Below are 16,089 nucleotides of genomic sequence, written 5' to 3' on the forward strand. Positions count from 1 at the left end.
CTAAGGGTATGACTTGGACTCGACGACATGAATCACTCTATATGACAGGTACGTGCCAAAAGTTCAACTCAAACTTGACAATACAAATGACTCGTCATTGGAGATGTAAGCGAGACGCACGTGATGTCATATATGAACTTGCCCCAGATTCGACTTAAACTCAATGACATGAATGACTCGACCTTTGACCTGCGAACAAGACGTACCAAACCGCGTATGGGTGTGTGTGCCACAAGCTTAACCCTTCCTGGATGGTATAAATGACTCAGTCTTTGATATGTGAGTAAGGTGCGAGGGATGACGTGCGTCAAAGGTCAGTCTAGAATTGGATAGCCTAATGACATATTCGTGGACTACAAATATTGCCGATGATAAGGCAACATGTGGGGCACGTTTCGACAAGGCCCAACGTATGACTAAAGCGCAAGCGGTGACACACCGAAAGTTGATACGTGTTCAAAGCACTAGTGTCACATGTTTTGGAATACTGACGTGTTACGATATATGATGACACACCTGGTATGTCTCATATCAATTTGCCTATTTTGAAGATGCGACAGGATGTCTCAAGAACGCCAAGGATGCGTGGGTTACCTCAGTACAATGACATGTCGATATACAAGGTACGACTGAGAGTACCAATGGGGTGTGGTGATGACCTACTAGCCAAGCGGTTAGTATAATAACGCACAGATTCATTAGATGTGACGAGGCGACATATAAGGCGCCACTTAAAGCGCGAATGTGACGCCGCGACTTCGTGTGAAGCGTGCATCAGAGGGTCAATGTGAACCTGGGGTCCGGACAGTGGGATGACGTAAATACGAGGGGACGCTATGACGACCCACATGCCGCACCTAAAGGTACAAATGGGAAGCATGGACAACACACCAGCCAAGGGTTCATTTCGAAGTTCAGGGTATTGCCCATAGTTCTGAAATATGGAGGTGCTACGTATGGGTTACCTCCTCAGATGCGAATGGCGATGGGTAAACGAGATTCATAGGAAACAGTTCACTCGACCCTAAGGTTTCGATCCTACAACCACGTAATTTTGGAGTATAGGTTCATGGCGCACCGACACACGTGGCATGTCTTAGCGTACGAAGGTCATGATGGCAACCTACGAGGTGAGGGGCATGGATAATACAACAATGTAATTTGGAATCACCTGGGCATTATGTATAGCGCGGCGACATCCGTGGGTATGTCTTGAGATACGAAAGGGAGGTGACGACGACCCGTGAGATTATGGTTCCATTTGAGATCAAGGTACCAGTCATAATCTTGATATGTGTTGGCTAAGGCGTAGCGACATACATGGTATGTCTTGTGGCGTAAGTAGGACGTGTGTGAGACATGTGACGAATGGTTAATTCGAGTCTCGGGGGGAACCGATGCCATGACAATGTTTCTTTTTTTTTTGAACTATCGATAAGTTGTAAGGGACGTGGCGACACACATAGTATGTCTCGAGTCGACCATGCGGAAAGTGAACGGAATTTTCCCCACGATGTGAATGTTAGGACAACAAGGTACGACCACCAAGCAGTTTGGTATTGTTAACCATGACAGAGGGAGGCGGAGTACGTCACGACATATGGGATATGTCTCCGGATGACTTAAACACGATGGCGAAGGTGCGTGTGGCAGGTCACGATGCAGGCGGTATACCCCCGAATGGTATGAACGGGACGATAAAGATATGTCCGACCCATCCCACGCAAAGTATAACCTGGCGAAGACGTAGAGAACACCTCGGGGTCTAGAGGTAGACCACTTGACGGGTATGCAAGACCTGGTAAAGACGTGCGAGATTCATCATGACATACGGGGTATGTCTTTCATTAGGCACCTAACAAGGTGAGAACTCAAGTCGTGACATGTGGGGTATGGCTCTGGACTAGTGTATCTGATATGGACGATGCATTTGTGACCTATCACGATGTGCGACCTTAACAATGCCTGAATGTACACGGTGCACGGTGGCGCATCGAGTACACGTCTTGACTAGCGTATAGCTGACGTGATGGAGACGCATAGGACATTCCACGATATGGAAGATGGGATGGGGTAAGGATGTCTGGGCTACGCCACAGCTCAAATGGTATGCCTTCCATCTAACATACATAACATGGTGAACAAGCACCGGATATGCCCTGACATATGGGGTATGCAACTCATGCCCCTTGCTTGGCGCAAGGAATGAGGCGAAGATGTACATGATGCGTTATGACACACATGGTACCCCTTCTGGCCGGTGTGTAATGACGTGGTAAAGACACAAGGGATGGATCATAATATACGAGGCACGACAGGGAAAGGACATGTGGTATACGTCATAGGATAACGGGTACACCCCTTGATCAGTGTCTGAATGTTTACTAGAAAGTGCATGGGGGGTGCGTTACGTCCTCAGGGGTACGACAAAGTAAAGATGCAAGGAATACGTCACCACATGACAGGTGGGACTCCTGACGGGTGGACACGTGATGACACGACACAACAAAGACATAGGGGATACGTCACGAGAGAATAGTACGCCTCTTGACAGGGTAAGGACATATTGGAGGTGCCGTGACATACGGGGTATGCCAAAACCAAGGCATAGGGGATACGCTATGACATAATGGTTGTACCTTCTGACTGGTGCCTACGATACTGGAAAAATGTACGAGGTACGCTACCATACACATAGTATGCTAAGGCGAAGACGCATAGGATATGTCACGACATAATGGACATGCCTCCTAGCTAGCATACAAACGACACGGTGAAGACGCGCGAGACATGCTAAGGTCGCATAGGATGCGTCCCAACACATAGGTATAACAAGGCAAAGACGTATGGGATACATCACGACATAACTAGTATGCCTCCTGAATGACACGCGACGCTGGGGTCGACTCTTTCTCACTTTCCTAATAAACACGTCCTAAATCTATGAAACCTAGAATGGCTGCACGCAATGCGGTTAGCATGCAACGCTCTATATGGTATGATTGCAATGATTCGTTAAGCATAGAACGCATTATAACTTAAATCTGACTCGACTGATGTACAATAAGATATAAATCTATACAAACAAACTAGTTAGCGAAGATCGTACATAATGCGTAAGTAGATCGCAATAAGAGAAAGAAAACGTTAGATAACAATCACAATCATCACATCATCTCTCTTCCATCCTTATTCCTCCACACACTCGTTGGTCCAAGTCTCTTTCCTAGGATTTTGGTCTGGGCTCACATCATGGTCTAGAGGACGTGTGATGCCGTCGATTATTAAGGAAAAAGTAAATCATCCATCAGACAATACAGTTCATTTTGACGTATCAACATCCAGTGACTAAGATATCGACCAAGTGAGATTGTTCCTTCGGAATAACTTGTCTTTTGTCCTTTCGCGAGACACATTAGTTCGGGTTTTGACTCGCATCTCGATTTTTAGACGTGATACGAGTTATTCTTTTAGTCCAATCGTTCGTTATTGACAATGACTCGTTCCCTTTTATTCACGTGGGTTCGTGCCTCAATTTTTGGATTACAACAGGATCTTTTGGATCTCTCGAGAGACGCAGCCACGTGTTTATTTAGTGATGAAATCACTTTTGGATTTTATTTTAGGGAACGGACTCGTCGCATAACGCGTTTGTTCTTAGCGTCGAGGACCCGTTTGCTCATTTTAGCTACGTGGAAAGACGGCGAGTCTTATTTTGAGCGTACGGTAATCTTTCGGCTAGCAACAATTCGTTGTTCTTCTAATCCACGGGATATATCATCTTAGCATGGTTATAGAAAATCAACGTTTCGTTGAATCACGTGTTTGTTCGAAGCGAGGATATCACCGTTTTCTTTCCTTTAGGCGCGATTTAAGCAAACACGTATATCGGGCCATATTTCTTACAGTTTTGGTAACGGTCGAAATGATCGAGTCGTTAGTCAAAACCCGCAGTCTCGTCCATATGGCGCAATTACATGGTTTGGCTTAATTTTGGCTTTGAGATTTTAAACGGGGTATACACTCGTTCGAGGCACGTATTCAACGGCATTGGTTTATTTTCTTTAACTACTCTCGGGATTGATATATATCGTAGATTCGGAATGATTTTGGTCGTTTAGTTCATTTTTCTCTTCTTTATTTTCTTAGTCATCTGTACGGACACATCCATTTCTCTTAAGAACGACACGAGGCATAACGTAAAAGCTCATCTTTCATTCGGAAGGGACGGGCTACTTGTGCGAAACTTTTCGCGTTATGACAGGGTCGTTCAGGACAGAAATGTTCTTCGTTTTTGTTTCGTCTTGATCTCGTTTTATCCCAATTTATTTAAAGAATGTGAATAACGGCTATTGTTAATATAGTATTTTGTATCGAAATGTAATTATCCTTAACATTAAACCGATTCATACTTAATACGTGCTTACGTCATAACACATTTCCTGAACACGTGCCTTCGTCGGGACACCGAAAGGGACAAGGCGGGTCGCACATGTTCATTCATATGAGATGACTAAGTCGTCTTTAGTTCAAATCGTTTCGATGTTTTAGGGTAATTAGTATGTTGATTCATGAGTATATATTAACGCATCGTCTCATTTTCTTTACATAATTTAGGATTAGACACGTATCATGGCGATTTGAAAACACGAACTGATTCATTTATCACATCAAAAATAGTAACGGGTAATCCTATGGAAACTTCTAAGGCTACTATATGCTGACATGGCTGACCGCGGGACCTCACAGGACCGCACAGATTCGCCCCTAACGAATGGATGGGGACCCTCTGGCGCCTTACTGTAAGGGGGAACTTACGCTAGCCTCTTTCGAGCGACGAATGGACTCTCGCTAGAGGTTTCGCGGAAATTACCCAAAGGGTTTGCAATAATGCATATGAATTCATACGAAAAGAAGTAAAACGATCCGTCCCCGTTAAGGGCTTAATACACGCCTTCCGGAATCAAATTTCTCGCTTCCCCAGCAGAGTCGCCACTTGTTAGACGAGGTGCCGCGGCCTAATCTCCCGGGCGGATCGGGGGATGGACAACCTCATGGCGACGTCAGCGGTGATTGGCGCCGAAAGCAACCAATCGTGGAATCAAGTTGCTCGGCAGGACCGGAGCTCGGAGATATGGAAGAGTCGCCACCCACGAATGGGAAAATGAACACCGATCCCTTGCGGGAGACCGGTGTGGGTTCGGGAAACTTAGGTACGAGCCGAGAAGGCTAGCTCCTTTCCGGAGAAAGGCTACTAGGCACCCCGACATCGCCCGGTTATGAACCACCGGCCTCCTACTCAGCATGTTAGGCGATAACGGACTAATCGTATACTTCTTTAAGTTTAAAATTCATTTGAAACCTTTTCTTTCTCATTTTGGGAAACCGTTTTGAGCATATATTATTGAAAAGCCACTTTAGTAAAGAATCACCCATTTACATTATACATACACAGAGAAGGGGGGAAGAAAGAAGTGATTTATTTCCAACTTGATTTACATGTCGTGTTATGTGTTTATTCTACACTAACTTATTTCCTCAAAACGAGTTTATTTACATGGTTCGTACCTTAATCGTCGTAACCCCGTTGATTTACATGGCATCGACTCGAATCGCCGTTGGAACGACTCGAGTGTTTTGAAGATGTGGAATGAAGAATTTGTATCTAGAAACGTGGTTAGGCATACAAGTCAATTTATTTTGTACAAAACGTTTAAGAAAACGATTCAAAACTCTATTATTTACAATGAAAGCGATTTTAATTACGAGGTTCGCCTAATCCGTCGTTGGAACGGATTAAGGTTTTAAAACGTGATATTTTGGAAAAATTTTAAAACGACAAGAAAACGTTATTTGCACTTTAGGAACATCTAGAAAAGCTTTAATTTAAAACAACCAATTAAACTCTCTTTTTTTGTGATTTATTTTCCCCTTTTTCACTCAACTAACCCTTACTTGAACATAATTACAACAATTAGCAAATTAAACCCAAAATTCATCAAATTGAACCGAACCGGATGTCAAAAATTAAGGAAGAGAATATATTTATAGATAAAATAAGAATAAGTGAAAAGATACTATGTATTGAATGTATAGAAAATAATAATGAAAATACTAAGTGTAATACATTTTCATTCTAAATATGTGAAAATAATAGGTAGAGCTTTTAAATAAGAAAATAACTTTTATTCCCAAAATAATTTCATTTAATAATAACTAATATAACCCGAATAGCCCAAAACTATATATATAGAATTTTACAAAGCCAACTTAACATAAATGGTATTTAAATAGGAAAATAATTATTATGCTATATATATACTTTTATTAAATCTAAATAATGAAAAATAATATATACACTTTCTACGTAATCATATATACCAAAGATCCAAAAATGACTAGAAAATATATATTACATAAATATGTAAGTATGGATGAAGGACCAAAAACTTAAAAGTTGAGAAAAAGGGATCAAAATGGCATTTTTTACGTTTCAGCCGCTTTACCGATGGAAAATCCGTCCGTAAACAGCCTTTACTGACAGAAATCGGTAAATTACAACAGCACTACAAAACTTTCCAGATTAGTTCAAAAGCTTTAAATTAAGTCTAATTCAATCATTTTGGATCTCCGAACTACCCGAAACGGATCATAGTCTTTAACGGAGTTTCCTAAAACGACGTTTTCTAGTTTAAAACGTTATTCGGAAATATCTTTGCTAAAACTAATATTTACAACGCTTCTAATACCCGAACTATCCTTAAGCGGATCACAGTTCGTATTGGGATATTGAAACGAGGTTTTTATTTTGGATCCAAACCCAAATATTAGTAGAATCAAAACAGAAAATTAATTTCACGAATCTAAACAATAAAAGAGTAAATGAAGAGATCTAAATAACAAAAAAAATGCAATAAAAGAATTAAATGGGTCTAGTTCCTCGGATTATTACCTCTTCAATCGGTAATAGAAATCCCAAATCAAGTCGATTGATTGTGTTGTTGAGTCGCTTTTTGGTGTTTTTCCTTTGGTTCGGGTCTCGCCAAATTTTTTCAGGGGTTCGGGTCTAATTTTTTTCTCCCCTTCATGCTTTGGACTCCATCATATTTATAGGCAAATGGAGTCCTAAGCTTAGTTTATTTTTGGCTCCAAGCCAACTTGGAGCCAAAGATTAGCCAAATTAGCCTAGGAAACTTCCTCCTCTTTTCCTTTTTATTTTTGTTTTACTTTATTTATTTTTATATTATTTCTTTTTAATAAAATAATAAAACAAAAAAAAATAAAAAAAAAATGAAATAAGAAAAAAAAAATAAAATAAAAAATAATAATAAATAAAAAAAAATGTAAAAGCACTTGGCTTTGGCCAAGTGCAGCGAAATTGCACTTGGCCAAAGCCAAGTGCCATGGGGCTGGGCCTAGGTGGCCCAGCCCCTGTCACGGGCCGTCTAACGGCCCGTGACGAACCTCGCGGCCCCCGATGGAACCGCGTTTGTATATAAAAATATTTTAAAAAAAACCTAAAATTAATCCAAATACAAAAAATGATTTTTATCAAAAATGATTTTTGTCAAAACCGATTTTATAAAATTAGCTTTTATAAAATCGATCTTATTACAAAACTATTTTTTTATTGTTCAAATTCTAAAACAAAACCCCTATCGACCCGAGATTTTATTAATAATGAAATACTCCGAATTTGGCGAAATGATTTAAGATTTCATTCGCGGAACCGATTCACCCGTCATCTCGATTCGATTTCCGAATTCGATCAAACCGGTCTCCACGGTTCCTTTGAACAACGTTTTTTTATATTTATTATTTGTATTGACTCGTCATTTATTTTAATCGACTGATTTGGATTCCTTTTTATAATTTTTCTTCATCGGTCCTCCGACCTTGGTGTCTACACCAGTCGGTTCAGAGAAGACGCGGAAGGAAGATGGGTTCGTGCCGGAAGTTGACAATGGAGTCATAGCCACCTCAGTCGAGTCCTCGTCCAGAGACAAAGTGCCGAGCGAAGACGTCAGGTTCCAACGTGCCCCCAGTTGATCCAGCGTCTCATCCTCAAAACCGAAGTATAGGCCCTCGTCGGAGTCGTCTTCTTCTTCCATTTGTCTCGCGGAAGGCCCTGCAGCAATAGCCACCCGCTCTCCTTCATCCATCATGATTGCCTTTCCTTTCCCCTTGTCATTGGCGTCAAGCTCATTCGGAGCTAGGGAATTCGGATTGTTGTCTTTCCCTGAGCTACCGCTTGAGTCTACAAAAAGAGATAAAAAAATATAAAAAATATATATATATATATATATAAAAACAATAAATAAAAGAGCTTACCAACAGGAGGGATACAATGCTGAAAAACAGTCTCCCACCAAGCATCAAACGAAGGTTGATCCGATCCAAGCAGAAGTAGCCCCTGATCATATCCCGCATCCAGAACCGCAGCCACTATGTCTTCATCACTAGCCCCACACCGCTGTGAAGGGGTAGGAAATGGGAGTTGCCCCGGGATAGATTGGAAAAAGCCTAACTAACGTGCCCCAAGACAGGGTGCATATAAGGTCAAACCAGGGTTTGATGAGCGAGAGATTCTAGTTCGGTTCACTCCATGATGTAACCGACGTGTCGCACATACTGTCATCCACCATTCAGCACCTTCATGGGGGGCAGCGAACAAGTAAGAGAGAGCCCAAGATGGTAGACACGAGTTATCTTTTTCCCAAAAAAGAAACAGCTTGTTATGAGTAGATGACACCAAAGTACGAAGAAATCTCACAACTACACTAACAGCCAAACTCGAAGAACTGTAGCAAAGGTCCACGCCAAGATGTCCCGAAGTCTCCATTGACGAGGCGGTGGCCAGATGAGGGAAATAAATAAAAAGCCACAGCTGCAGCAGCCACAAACCGCCTCTAGGTTTTATGAATGGTCTACCCTCAATAGTAAGAGCTAGACGGTGGAATGTTGAGGCCAACAACATGGTGCCAAGAGCTAAACGACGGCCCGAAGCCAGAGCCTTAGCAATGATCAATATTTATGCAGTAGGTCTGAGGCCTAACGGCTCAAAAATATAATTGCTAAGCATCATCCACAGAAAATGCACATGATCCTCATCATCCAATTCCCTCTTGTCCAATTTCCTTCTGATCATTTGGACATAAGTCCCGGCCTCTTTGGATAAGATAGCCTTCACTTCAGGAAACGCATTCGTCTCAACACAACTCGGGACCTCCTCTCCGATAATAGGCAACCCCGTCAAAGCCACTACATCACGTAAGGTGATAGACATGGGACCCAGCGGAAGGATCAACGAATTACACACCGGCGACCAATAATTCAGCACCCCCTCCAGTACATTCACACAAGGAGTAATTTCATGACGGGTCAGACGAATAAAATCCCTAATGCCAACTTGGTTCTAAACACTCGCGTATCTCGGCTCTAGGCGATTTACAAGGTCATTCCATCCAACGTAACAGCGAGGAAATATCAGTCCTTTCTTACTTGCAGGGAATTGATAAGTTTTTCTATGGAGGGCCAATTCGGTAGAACTGGTCATGGGATACGGGGGTAAAGGGGAATTACTCGCAGCAACAGGGCTAATAGTAAAGACACTATCCTGAAATTGAAGTATAAACACAATCAATCAAAGCCTATGGATGCTACCTTCAAATACATGATCATGAAATTACAAAAATTACCTCCTGCAAGCCAAGGGTTATGCCTAGGCGAGAATCAGCGCAAATGGTGTCAGAATATAAGTCCGCAGCTGTGACAGACAGATGCAAATTTCAGCAATACAATTCCATCTCCACGTAATAGCTCTAAAATTCTTATGTTTTATTCCAATTCAATTTATTTTCTCATAAAATGTGATTCTACACACACAAAAGCAAAAGAAAAATCAAAAAGAAAGAAATAAAGAAGAAAAATAGATTGCATACCTATGCTTGAGAGACTGAAAGCTTGATTCTGAGTATTCTTGAGCTTGGGGAAAAGAAAATGGCAGAAACAAAGATAACAAAAAGAAAAAAGAAAAAGAAGAGTTGTAGATTGATTAAGATAGAGAGTTCCAAGGAATTCAAATTCTAAAATCCTGCAGGATTCTTCTCTCTATTATCTTAAAAAAAAGTATTTAATAAAACTTCTTTTGTACATAAATTTTATTATTACTAATTCATTTATGCACAAAAGAGGGGGGCAATTGTTGGCCCAAAAAATAAAATAATTATTTTTATGTATATAAAAAGCTTGGGTTATGTTTTTAGGATATAGTTTATATTTTCTAGAAAATAATGCACGTGTAAGCTGACCTGCAACCCATGAGAGAGCCCGGCACCACGCGGGGCGTGTCCTCCATACGCAGCGCGTAAACAAGGCGTCCGGAGAAATCAAACGTCAGAAACTCAAATACGCAGCGCGTCCTTCCCGTTACGTGGGGCGTACTTTCTTACGCGGGACGTACTTGCTAATACGTCATGCGTAAGACGCATCCGCAGAGTGTTCCAATATCAGAAGCTCCAATACGCAGGGCGTATCCACCTATACGCAGGGCGTACTCTTTCCTACGCGGGACGTAACACCAGAGGCGCCACGCGCAGATACCATCAACGAAACGCACAAGCTTCAGGACCTCCAGTACGCAGGGCGTAACCAACGATACGCGGGGCGTATCGCCTCTTCCGGTAACAGTTGGAAGCAGTCAATGGAAGTTGAGGTAGTGGGGTGATGTGGCATGAAGGTAGTTGTGTTAGTTGGTTAATAATTACCAAAATACCACTGAATAATTACCAAAATGCCACTCCAAAATACTATAAATAGACCCCTCCCCTTCATAAAAAATCACACTCAAACACACAATAAAACCCCTCTCTAAAGGTCTCTTCCAATGCTCTCTTTCTAGTTTAGTTCTTAGCTCCTAAGTTCTTCAAGTTCTTCAAAGTTCTTTCTTTCGTTCTTCGTTTTTCTTAGTTTTAATCTCTCATTTAGCTTCCTTTCGCTTCAATTCAAGTTCTAAAGCCTCTTTTCAAGTCCTTTCCAATTCAATTTAGCATTCCAAAGCTTCTTTTCAAGTTTCTCAAATCAAATTAGTATTTTTAATCTGTTACTCTGCTCAATTTTCAATTAGAATTCCATTTTCCAAAGTAATTTTCCAGATTCGTCCAATCATTTTCAAAGCCCGTTTTCGTCCATTTAACGTCATTTTTTGCTTTCGATCCTTTCGACAAAGTTGTTCCTAACGTCCTGTATTTCGATTTAGCCTTTTGATTCACTCAATTCCGTGTCCAGAATCTCCGTTTACAAGCTGATCTTTATACCCCAAATTCTTTGAGCTATTCTGCCCAGATTTTTCCAAATTCGACTAGTCATATTCAATCTTCAATTTCGTCTGCTTACCCTTCGTTTTAGCCTTCGATCCCTTATACAAAGTTGTTCCTGACGTCCCGAAGTTCAATTCACACTATTTATTTGCCCAATTCCGTGTTCTTAAGCACTCCAACCAAGCTCCCCAACGTCAAGATTAAATCTACCCCATTTGCCTACCAACTTAGTCATTGCACAAGGCACATACCGTACGGGCCCGACCGGTTGCAGCTCTCCAAGGACCTCACGTCGACACCAAAATTCAATATCAATCCGAGATAGCTATTGTGGCTCTGAGTTTGTTATTGAATTCCAATTTGTTTTATTGCATTTCAATTCTTCGTATTGATTTGTTCGTTCTAATTCAATTGATTACCTATATGTTTAATATAGAGATTTCTCAATTGTAATCCATTTCCAATTTTATGTATTCAAACCTTTATTCATCAATAAAATACCAATTTTCACCAAATCTTGTGTCAATTTCGCACTTTAAATTCCTTTATTTTCTCGTCTTTAATTTACCCGCATTAGCTTAAATAAAACAATTTATCTAGCAAAGTTTTTATAACGGCGCTAGAGACCCACGAGGGACTTTTTCAATCCTTGCGTCCCTCGCCAATCGCTTCGATTTAGAATTCATGTTTTCGACGCACAATTTCACAAACGTAACCGTTTTTCATAATTGAGGAATAATTCCTCTGGCGCCCGCACCCTAACCACACGTGACAAGGTTGAAATTAGCATATTCGTAAAATATCGCTAACACAAACATACCAAATTGACTAACGTGTTAAAAGTCAAAGAGAAAAAAGTTATGTTTGTCCTTATATTTATTTATTTTATAAAATTAACTCCCCTTATTATCTAATTATCATAAATAAACCACAAAATAAAAACTAAAAATCAAATATACAATTTTTTTCCTCTCTTTAATTTCTTATTTTTATTCTTCTTTCTCTCTCTTCTCTCGCCTCTTTTTTAATTTCTCTCTAAAATATGAGTGAAAATATAGATAATTTGAGTGCAAAAGAACAAGGAACGACAATAAGAAGACAAATGCAAAGTATTATTGTGAGTAATTTATACAATATTGACTCAACATCTTATGTGTTCCCATGCCTTGGCACCCAATCCATTGTTTATACTGGACTGGAAACAAGGAAATTCCATATATATATTTTGTAAACAGGTTATAAAACTAATTTCTAGTTTTTCAGTATCAGACATTAACACTAAAACCCATGATTTATAAAGCGACATTATCAGACAAATGACAAATGGCACCAGAACCAGTGAGCTACTTTCAGAGATTCATTATCTAATATGAAATAGACTTGCCTCAGTTAACACCGTTGCATCAGCAATTTAATTTCCTATTTTTAACCACATTTGATTTTAAAAAGAGAAATTAATCAAATAGAGAAATTAACAAAGAGAAGAAAGAGAAGAGAGAGAAAGAAGAACAAAAATAAGAAATTAAAGAGATGAATAAGATGATATATTTGATTTTTATTTTTTATTTTGGGGTTTATTTATGATAATTAGATAATAAGGGGGTTAATTTATAAAATAAATACATATAAGGACCAAATTAACTCTTTTTTCTTTGACTTTTAACTCTGTTAATTAATTTGGTATGTGTTTACTAACGGAATGAAGTACATGTTACGATATTCCAAACTTTTAAACCACATGAGTGTTGTTTGAAAACATATGTAATCACAAGATTTATTTTTATACTTTTCACTTTTAATTTACATCCGAAGCACCAGCATTGTGTTTACTAATGAGAGAAAATCTGTTGTTCCCATTTCGGTGTCCCATTCCATACCCCTCTCACAAAAAGTGGTCCCTTTTAATCATGTGGGTCTCATTGGCTCATAAAATATATTATTTTAATTAAAAATGACCACTTTTTATGGGAGGGACATGGAATGGAACACCAAAATGGGGAAATCAGATTTTCTCCTCAAATTAATTAGTCCTATGTGCAACCTTTGATGTTTAAATAGTTTGAGAAAGCTTAATCTTTGATAGTGTGGGAAAGCATGGTATTTTTGAATGAGTTTTGCGTTTCCATTATTACTTTAAGTCATAAATACGATTGTAATTTGTGATTTAATATCAATTGAGAGCAAAGAAAAATAAAGAGTTTGAGAAAACACTTTGGTCCTGTTTGGTAAATAGCGTTTTAAGATAAAAAGAGCGGTTTTGATCAACTTTAGAGGTTTGACCACTGAAATCGTTAATTGAAGTGTTTGGTAGAGAGAGGTTTGAGAGAGAGTTTTGGGATGAAAACGCTAATTTAGAAAAAGCTCTTAAAAGAGGTTCTTCAATTAGCGTTTTGCAATATTAAAATTAATGGACTTCTTTAACCCTAATAAATAGACTCACTCTTCTCCTGCGCCAAAATTAATGTCCTTATTCGTCTTTTTGCACAAACCGCTATTATCAATCAGCTAATTTTTACCAAACAAGTCTACACAAACAGCTAATCAAATCAGCTAATGTAATCAGCTAACAGCTAACAGCTAATGTAATCAGCTAACAGCTGATTGCTAATGTAATCAGCTAACAGCTGACAGCTAATTCTCAAACAAGACTTTTATATATATAATTTTATCAGAATTCTTGAATTAGTCAAGCCCACACAATATTAAATTAATTCTTTTAGGGAGAAGGTCCATTACAATAGCCTCTTATTCGGATCCTTAAGTGTCTTTCATGTGTTGCCCTAGTGTATAACATACGTCCACCTGTTCTATAATATTTACCTTTAAGATTAAGACATAATAATTACGAAATATAATTAATTGGGAAAAAGTATAAAAATAAACCTTGTGGTTACACCAATTTTCGAACAACACTCATGTGGTTTAAAAGTTTGCAAAGTGGTACCATGTACTTCATTCCGTTAGCAAACACATACCAAATTGACTAACGGTGTTAAAAGTCAAAGAAAAAAGAGTTAATTTGGTCCTTACATTTATTTATTTTTATAAATTGACCCCCTTATTATCTAATAATCACAAATAAACCTTAAAATAAAAAATAAAAATCAAATATACCATCTTCTTCATCTCTCTTTAATTTCTTTTTTTTTCTTCTTTCTCTCTCATCTCTCTCTTAATTTCTCTCTCTAAAATAAAGCTATCCCCATCAACACTTTCAAAATTTCTATATATATACCTTTATTAATCTCCCCTTCAAACACTTAAATACATTCATTTAGTCCATAATCAAACTGGACTACAAATGAATCATCACTTTTCCTATTCACAATTTAAACAAAAACAAATTCAACTCCCTTTGATCATTCAGATAATGAAAAATAAATTCAACCCAAATTTAACAAACTTCTCAATCTCCTTACAAAGAATTCAGTTCATTGTAGTACAAATTACATTGATTGAATGATCTCTGAAACACAATTTTCAATTTCATCTTCCATTCCTCATTCTCACTACCGGAATTTTCCACCTTCCGGTCGTCATCTCCATGGATTCTTTCCTTTTTATTCTCTGAACCCAAAATACATCTTCTGTTCTTTCTATATCTAATCCCACAAGCATTGTAGAGAGACCGGAAAAAAACCAAACACTAAAATTATCAACTGGGTATTGATTAAAATTCAAATGGGTGTGATAAACAAGTATTGATTCAAAATTTAACACAGAAAAAAAAAAAACCCAAATTGAATGTATTCGGAATTTTGTAGCCTTGCGATCGGAACAACATTTCTTGTAGCCTTGCAATCGGAACAAGGGGGTTTTTGTAGCCTTGCAATCAGAACAACATTTCTTAATCTCAACATTTGTAATCTCATCGTCGGCATTAATGGATTTCTGGATAAAAAACAGAAGATGAACTCAAATCAGCGAATCTGAAAAACTTGAATCAGTAAAATTAAATCGTTGAAAACTCACCGTTTCTTTCAGGCCCATTGGATCATAAACCATAATCGTCTTCTTTGCGTGATTAGAGAGAGTTAGAGAGGACAAGGGTTTGATTATAGACTAAATGTATGTAAGTGTTTGAAGGGGAGATTAATAAATGTATATATATACATAATTTTGAAAGTGTTGATGGGGATAGTTTTATTTTAGAGAGAGAAATTAAGAGAAATTAAAAGAGAGGAGAGAGAAAGAAGAAAGAAAAAAGAAATTAAAGAGAGATGGAAAAGATGATATATTTGATTTTTATTTTTTATGTTGGGGTTTATTTGTGATTATTAGATAATAAGGGGGTCAATTTATAAAAATAAATAAATATAAGAACCAAATTAATTCTTTTCCCTTTGACTTTTAACACCGTTAGTCAATTTGGTATGTATTTGCTAACGGAATGAAATACATAGTACCACTTTGCAAACTTTTAAACCACATGAGTGTTATTCGAAAATGGGTATAACCACAAGGTTTATTTTTGTACTTTTTCCTAATTAATTTTAACTAAAAGATTTTACTGTTCTTATATTAATTGTATTCACTAATTAACTTTTATTTATTTCTAAAATAAAAGGAAACTTAAATAAGGGTATATTTAGTAAACATCAATTAATGTACATTGATTGAATCAAAAAGTCAAATATTATGGAACAAATTTTTCTTTTTTTCTAGAAAGACAAATATTATGGAACGGAGAGAGTAACATATTAAAGACATGTGCATACATGTGAAAAAATTAAAATAAAAAATTACTATATCATATTCTGCAAGTGTTGGG

This window comes from Euphorbia lathyris, chromosome 3, assembly GCF_963576675.1.
Source record: "Euphorbia lathyris chromosome 3, ddEupLath1.1, whole genome shotgun sequence".
Classification (NCBI taxonomy): Eukaryota; Viridiplantae; Streptophyta; class Magnoliopsida; order Malpighiales; family Euphorbiaceae; genus Euphorbia; species Euphorbia lathyris.